Genomic DNA, 9,032 nt, shown 5'->3' with positions numbered 1-9,032 from the left:
GTTTCCTGAATTATTAACCACTGATTCCACACTCCGCACCCTTCATCACAAAGCCCCATTCAAACTGCCTGCCCATGTCCTATGCATAAACGTTTTTTTATTGTAACCTGATCCTTTCCTCAAATTTTGTGAGTCTTCCATCTTTGAGACTAAGCCCTTTGCTCAGCCCACACAACCAAGGTCTTATCTTCTTCCTTTCTTCCTTTTATTTCTTTTTTAAAATGTTTTTTTTTTCATTTTCCCCTTTTATTGAAAATAGATTCTTTTTTCATACAGTATGCATCTTGATTACAGTCCCCTGCCTCTACTCCCTTCAGTTTGCCCATACCTCCTCTCCCCATCCACTCCCTTTCTGTCTCTATTAGAAAAGAACAGACTTCTAAGAGATACAACCAAACATGATAAAATAAAATATAATAATAAAACAAAAGCCGTCGCATGGAGGCTGGACCGGGCAACCCAACCAAAGGAAAAGAGCCCCCCAGAACAGGTACAGGAATCAGAGACCCACTCATTCACACGCTCAGGTCCATTAAAACACTAAGCTGAAAGCTGAGGACCTGGTGCAGACCCATGCTGGTCCTGTGCAGTCTTCGTGGGTTCCTATGATTCGTCCTCAGTTAATTCGGGGGCCTTGTTCTGGTGTCCTCTATTCCCTCTGGCTTTTAACACACTTTCTGCTTCCTCTTCCTCAGGTTCCCTGAGGTTTGAGGGGAGGGATTTGATGAAGACATCCCACTTAGGGCTTTGTATTCCAGTGACTTGTCTCTCTGTATAATGTCTGGCTGTGGGTCTCTGCATCTGCTCCCTTCTGTTGCAGGAGGAAGTTTCTCTGATGATGACTGAATAAGGCGCTGATCTATGAGTACAGTAGAATATCACTAGGAGTCATTTTATTGATAGTTTTTTTAAACCAGTATTAATTGGTTTTGCCCTAGGTCTCCGGGCTATCTAATCTCTGATTCTTGGTCACCCAAGCAGGGTTGGGTATGAGTTCCATCTTGTGGAGTGGGCCGTAAGTCAAATCAGACATTTGTTGGCCACTACCACAAGTCCTATGCCACCATTGCCTTATCATATCTTACAGTAGGACAGATTGTAGGTCAAGGGTTTTGTGGGTTGGTGGGTGCTAACATTTCTCTTTTGTAGCCTGCAGAGGACCTTCTTGCACCAAAGACACTAGAGCATAGAGCCAAGGTTCTATGTAGGCATCAACTCAACCTCTCCATGTTCAGTGAGTTCTGTGGGTGTTGTCCTCAGCAGAGGAGCCTTGCTGTCAGTTTGCAGAGAACAACCCATTGTCTTAGCAACCGCCTGGGTTGTTTGGGGATTTCTATAGGACCCCCCATGAGCAATAACTCAGTTGAATGCAATGGAGTCCCAGTACTGGAAGCCTCATTTGGTGACAAGAGATAGCCAGTTGGGACTCCGTTTCCCCCATTATTAGGAGACTTCATTAGGATCATCCTCAATATTTTAGGAAATTCCCACTGCGCTAGGTGTCCATACCATCCCTTAAATGCACCTCAATTCCAACTATCTCTCCTCGAATTCCCTCCCTCAGCCCTGTCTCTCCCCATCCCCACCTGATCCCCTCTGCCCCCAGTCCACCTGTAAAATATATTCTATTTCCCCCTCCCAGGGAGATCCATGTGTACCCCTTCCTCTACACCTAACTTCTGTGGTTCTACAAATTGGAGCTGGTTATCATTGATTTCATAGCTAATATCAACACATAAGTGAATACATACCATATTTGTCTTTCTGGGTCAGGATACTTCACTCAGGATGGTTTTTTTTTTTCATGTTCTGTCCATTTACCTAAGAATTCCATGATGTCTATTAAAAAAAAATGGCTGAGTAATACTCCATTGTGTAAATGCACCATGTTTTGTTTATCTATTCTTCTGCAGCCAGACATTATGCAGAGAGAGAGTTTTGGAACACAGGCCTAAATGGGATGTCTTTATCAAATCTCTCCCCTCAAACCTCAGGGAACCCTGATGAATAGGAGGCAGAAAGTGTGTTAAAGGTCTATCCTTCTTCTAGGGACATCTAGGTTGTTTCCAGTTTCTGGCTATTATGAATAGAACAGTGATGAACATGATTGAGTAAGTGTCCTTGAAGTGTCCTTTGGGTATATGCCTAAAAGCGGTAGAGCTGGATCTTGAGGTAGATCGATTCCCAACTTTCTGAGGAACTGCCATGTTGATTACCATAGTGGCTGTACAAGTTTGCACTAGTAGGAGTCTTTTAAAACCTCTAAGTCTGCTCCCAGTGACACCTCCTCCAATGAGGCCACACCTCCTGATCCAGTTCTACCAACTGGGAACCAAACATTCAGATATATGAGCCTATGGTGGCCATTCTCATTCATACTAATAGTACCATATTCCACTCCTGACCCACATTGGCTTGTAGCCATATCATAATGCAAAATGCTTCTGTAGTCAGAGCCTTTCTGTGTCCTGGCCTGCTAGCAGTCAGGACAATTATCTCCCACTTGTGTCCTCCAAGTAAACACACAGAGGCTTATATTATAACTGGCCACTAGCTCAGGCCTACCACTGACTAGCTCTTACATTTAAACTTAGCCCATTTCTGTTAATATATATGTTGCCACATGTTCCATGGCTTTTCCTATGTGCCATTACATGCTGCTCCCTGGACTGCAGGCTGGCGCCTGCTTACTCAGCCTTCCTGTTCCCAGAATTCTCCTTGTCTGTTTACCCCACCTATACTTCCTGCCTGGCTACTGGCTATTTATCAACCAATCAGAGCAACACATTCACAGTATCAGAACATCCCACAGAAGCATTCAGTCCAACTCAGAAGTCCCAATAGTCCTCTACAGTCTAAAAGCCCAAAGTCTCTTCTGAGACTCAAGGCAGTAGCCCCTTATAAAATCAAAAAACAAATTACATACTTCCAACACAGTGGCACAGAATATACTTTTCCATTCCAAAAATAGAGGAAAGGGGACACAGTAAGGAAATACTGCACCAAAGCAAAACCAAACCCCACAGGGCAAATTCTGTATCTCTGTGCCCAATGTCAAGACGATATGAGATGTCTCTTCATATCTCCAACTCCTTCCAGCTTTGACTGCAGCCCACTTCTTTCCCTTGGGCTGGTTCCACACCCTGTCTGCAGCTCTCCTTGCAGGTATCCCATAGCTGTGGCATTTCCAACATCTTGGGGTCTCCAACGCAATCCAGATTTCACCTTCACAGCTTCATGTAATGGTCTCTCGGGGCCTCCGTACAGGGACTCCCCTGCCACATGCTTGGCCTCAGCTGCTTTCCTTAACTGTGGAGGAAGATCCCACAACCTCTTCCCATTTGCATTTTCCTTGTTGAAGCCATAATGTCATGGCTGGTGCTGCCAAGTTCTGCTTTCTTGGCCTGAAACCTGGCCCCCTCCATGACTTACATGTGCACAAGCTTGGACCTGTTGGTGGCTTTTGTTTTTAGATGTCCTTCGGCCTTTGCCTTTCAGAGATTACACGTTAGCTAGGCGGAGTTTTTCCCTGAAGATACCACTCCCTTTATTCTGTTTATTATCAGGCCTTTCTTTTAACTTCTCATCTCTTTGAGCACAAGGCCTGGCTCCAATATTGCATTTCCTGATGTTCTTTATCCCCTCAAACTGTGTTTGTACTTTTTTTTACCCCTCTTGTTCTTTTCATTGTAGTTCTACATAAGAATTGTCACTAATAACCATGTGACCCAGTCAATATTAGATTATCTTGAAATCTCCTCCACCAATGACATTATTTCAAAACTCTTCAATTCAGTCTCAGGAATATTTTTAGGACAGGGACAAAAAGTGGCCACATTGTTTGCTAAAATACCCCAAGAATGGTCTGTAGCCTGGCTGCTGTTATTGTCCCTCTCGAGAACCTCTTGGTCTGGGCCTCCACGATCCATATTGCTCTCAACACTACGTGTCTCAGCACCATGCTCCTACTAGGACAGCCCATTAAGCCCCACTTACAGCATTTTACTGATTTTCTAGTCCAAAGTCTTTCATATTTCTCCAGACAACGGCATGGTAAGGCCTGTCACAGCAATACCCCAGTCCCTGATACCAACTTCTGTCTTAATTACTGTTCTATTGCTGTGAAGAAACACCATAATCAAAGCAACTTATAAAGGATGGCATTTATTTGGGGTCTTGTTTATAGTTTCAGAGGGTTAGTCCATGACTATCATGGCAGGGAGCATGACAGCTGGTAGACAGGCATGGTGCTGGAGCAGTAGCTCACCTCTGATCCACAAGTACCAGACAGAGAGACTGGAGAGAAAGGGGAAAGTAGGTCTGGTATGAGCTTTTAAAACCTCAAAGCCCACCCCCAGTGACACACCTTCTCCAGAAAAGCTTTATCTCCTAACCCTTCCCAAATAGTTCCACTAACTGGGGATCAAACATTCAAATATATGAACGTATAAAGGCCATTCAGATCATGACAACCTAACAGGAGATGAAAGGCCCCTACAATGAAAACTTTAAGTCTCTGAAGAAATAGATTAAGGAAGACATTAGAAAACAGAAAAACTTCCCATGTTAACCAATTGGTAAATTAATATTGTGAAAATATAACCATTCTGAAGGCAGTTTACAGATGCAATCAATACAAGCTCGGTAAAAAACCCACATCATTATTCAGAGAAATAGAAAAAATTCATGTGGAACCACAAAAGACCCCAGATAGCCAAAACAATCCCAAGCAAAAAACAATGCTGGGGAGATTACCATTCTAGATCTCAAGTTATATTACAGAGCTATAGTAAAATAGCACAAAAATAGATATGTAGATCAACAAAACAAAATAGAAGACCCAAACATGAGTGCATGAAATACAGCCATCTGATATTTAGCAAAGATACCAAAAATATACACTGGAGAAAAGACAACATTTTCCATAAAGGTGCAACAGGGGCATGCATGTCTTGGCAGTAACCAGCAGCTGTCTAATTTGTTTCAAAGCCCACTCCACAGGAGGGAAGTCATGCCTAGTACTGGAATTTAGCCAACTCTCTGGGGTTAGTGAGGCTATGGATCTAAGAAGAACTTAATTTGGCCATTTTGCTAAACCAGCATAATTTCTAACTGCGTGCTAAGTATGTATCCTTACACCCATAGGTAAGTGTAGTGCTCACCCCTCATCAAAGAATGTTTGCAACAGATAGGTAACGTTACAGAAATCCACAACTAGATGAATGCTGAAAACGAGTGATCCTGGAGTACCCAGCCCCAGTGGATTCCTCTACAACACAACCTCTGTTGTAACCTAAGACTTAGGGAACATAATGAATGAGGGGACAGGAAGACTGTAAGAGCCAGAGGACCAAGCAAATTGAGATTTTTGTCTCCAAGAAATGGCAGGGTGGCTACACCCATGATACCTCAACATATGGCTACCTAAACAAGAGCTGAACAAAAACAAAAATATACACCGTTCTTCCTTGCTCTGGCTCCAGGGTGGAGCAGAGAGCCTCAAGCTCTGTTCAGAGTCAAGTTGGAATGTGCAGGTGGGTGGGGAAAATACAGGATAAGGCCATAGGAGAATAATCCAAGGATGAGCAAGGATATGGGGTATGCTGAAGGGTAGCAATCTCTGGGCGCCTCTGGTAAATCTGGCCTGGGCCTCACCCCTGCTTTTTTGCCATGGCCCCCTACAGTAAGGAGTTTGTAGGAACACCTAGGATGGGTTTGTCCTCAGACAGGCAGCCAGGGCCCTCCTGTCTACTCTGTTGAAGTACCACCTGTCCCTGCAGACCAGCACAGCAGCTCCTCAAGAGAGAAGTCAGCTCTCAGTAGAGCTAGACAAAAGCCATTCAACAGACAGCCTGAGGCTAACATAGGGAGCAGGAAGACCAGCATAAAGGGCATAGAGGTGTAAAGAACAGCTCCCCACCTCCCTGCCCCCAGCTTCCAAATGGACTGACTGAGCTGGATTCACTGAGCTCTTAGTCACAACTGATAGCTTTGAGCAATTCTGGAAGCTTCTGGGATATCACTGGTGGGACCACAGGAACTGTACCTTGGACAGGGCTCTCAGCCCCAGCGCTGATGCAGCCTAATTGGCCCCAGCTGGCCTTATGACAGTGCCTTGTTCATCCTGCTGCCTTTTAGTGCATCCAAGTGACTAAGCTGAAGGCATTTACAGCAGAGCCAAGTCCAGGGAGTGGATCATAAATGCACTCAGGCTCCTGGAACTTCCATATGGAGGGTGTATGTTTGGGGATCTTGACCGCCAGCCTGCTGGAACCAACTCAGTCCCAGGGCAGAGGACACTCAGTAATGGGATCAAAATAGGGTTGGGAAATCCCAGGATCCAAGGTCACAGCTCAGCAGGAGACTAGAAGTCTTCCGCCTGGGCTGGGCAACTCAGGCCTCTCCGGTGTGCCAGTAACATCATGTCATCCATCAATCCACTAGGTGCCAGCATCTTATCTCTAGCCATGTTCATCTAGTTCCAGCTCTCCTCAAGACCACTTGTATTCCTGCCAAATTGTTAAGTCCTCGCTAAAGGACCCCATGTCCTAATGGACCCCAACTCATGAGTTGCTGAGTTCTTTCTTCAGTTACTGTGGAGACTGCCAGATCTGCCCTGGGGGAAACAAAACTGGCGAAGTTAAAAAGGCAATGGGGAATCTAATTTGAGGGTTCTCCTAGATCTGAGCTGAAACTTATTGGTGTGGTGGTGGTGTGTGTTCCCTTGCAAGTGTAGAACTCCTGTGAGGAAGTCAGGTGTGCTGGTGTATGCTTGTAATCCCAGAACTGTCAAGGTGGAGACAAATGTACCCTTGGGGCTCCCTGGATGCCTAACCTGCTTGGTGAGTTCCAGGCCAGTGAGAGACCCTATCTAAAAATCAAATTAAAAATATTTTTTTAAATGGGAATGGCTCCTGAGAACAGACACTTAAGATTGTTCTCTGACCTCTGCAAACATGCACACAGAATCAGAGAACAGGAATGAGAAGGATCTGAGCATGAGAAAGCAATGTCAATGGAACCAGTCATAAGCTTCCTACAGGATAAGAGTTCCTTCTTGCCCTTCTCTGGACATCCGCACACTGGGCTCAATACTCAGTACCTAGATGTTCACCTGCGAAGGATACCACAGAACTAAAGGGAGCTCCTAAAACTGGATGGACTGCAGGAACCTAGAGACAGGAGCTGATACAGAGACCATGAAGAGCGCTGCTCAGTCTGTTTTCTTATAGAACAAAGACCATCAGCCCAGGGGTGTCCCCACCCACAATGGACTGGGCCCTCCCACATCAATCACTAATTAAGAAAATGCCCTACAGGCTTGCCTACAGCCCAGTTGTATGGATGAATTTTCTTTTCTTGTTTTCCAGTTTTTCAAGGCAGGGTTTCTCTGTGCAGCCATGGCTGTCCTGGAACTCTCTGTAGCCCATGCTGGCCCTGGACTCACAGAGATCTACCTGCCTCTGCCTCCTGTGTGCTGGAATTAAAGGTGTGCATCACCAGCAGGCAGCGGGATGAATTTTCTTAATTGAGGTTACCTTCCCTCAAATGATTTTCACTTGTGTCAAGTTGACATAAGCCAAGCACACTTATGGTGAGCAGAAAAATAACAACAAAGATGTGTTGGTCCCAAGAAACTGACTATGCTACTTGATCATGAAACGTGGCTATGGTTACAGATGGAGTGAAGATCTGTTGACCTGAAGATATGAATCATCCTGTTTATCTGGGTGGGTCTGAGATCATCACAGGAGTCAGTAAGAGGGAATGCTGAGTAGAATTGGGTTGTAGAAAGAGTAAACCAGCTACTGCAGTCTTTGAGCTGGAGGAAAGGGCCAAGCACAATAATGGAGGCATAATCAACCAGACTAGCTGAGGACAGGTGCTGCCCAGCACACCTCAACCATGGCCCAGTGAGACCTGATTTACACTCTGGGCCTCTGCGGCAGTAAGAGAACAGGTATGTTTAGGAATAGCTTCTGATTTTCAGGAGTTTGTTGTGGCAACAAGTGAGAAGACAAACTCGGGACTTGTCTCAAGATCTGGAGATCAGTGTGAGGACCTGTGGCAGGAGACAGGGACAGGAGTGAAACAAGATTAACATGGGAAAGAAGCCATTGTGCAGAGGAAGTCTGGAGTCCTTCTGCTGTGGGATGGTCTGTATGTCAAATTGCTCTGATTGGTCAATAAATAAAATACTAATTGGCCAGTGGCTAGGCAGGAAGTATAGGCGGGACTAACAGAGAGGAGAAAAGAAAGAACAGGAAGGCAGAAGGGTCACTGCCAGCTGCCACCATGACAAGCAGCATGTGAAGATGCCAGTAAGCCACGAGCCATGTGGCAAGGTATAGATTTATGGAAATGAATTACTTTAAGCTGTAAGAACAGTTAGCAAGAAGCCTGCCATGGCCATACAGTTTGTAAGCAATATAAGTCTCTGTGTTTACTTGGTTGGGTCTGAGTGGCTGTGGAACTGGCAGGTGACAAAGATTTGTCCTGACTGTGGGCAGGCAGGAAAACTCTAGTTACATCCTTCACTTGAACTTTTTCTCAGGAATGGATCATGTTCAGTGATACACAAACTTGGGAGAGCTGTGTGTTACAGAAATGTCCAATAGAGGGTCATGGGCCACTTGCTCAAGTACTCTTTTCCAAGCTCACTGGCAGAGTCTCATTCTTAGGAGTGCTCTCCCTTTCATAGCAAGCTGTCTCTCTTTTTCCAGCCACATATTCCTGAAGCAATCCTAGAATCAAATACCCACAAATTCAGATCCGCAGCTTGGCACTTCTAAACATGCTTTCCCTGATAGTCTGGGCTTTTTCTGTTTCTCTACATCCATACCTAGTTTAAAAGGCCTAACTTCTTCATCTCCCCTCCTCTGGCAGCTGCTTGGATTTTCTTCTTGCTTGCATTGTTTTTCCTCTCAAACTTTATAAAAAATGTCCTCAAGCTGCCCTCTGAGTCTATTTTTAATTATTTTACTAATGAGAATGAGAACCCAAAGGGAACCCCAGTTTTCCTGACAACAGAG

This window comes from Peromyscus leucopus, chromosome 19 (assembly GCF_004664715.2).
Source record: "Peromyscus leucopus breed LL Stock chromosome 19, UCI_PerLeu_2.1, whole genome shotgun sequence".
NCBI lineage: Eukaryota > Metazoa > Chordata > Mammalia > Rodentia > Cricetidae > Peromyscus > Peromyscus leucopus.
This window is presented reverse-complemented; position numbering follows the sequence as displayed.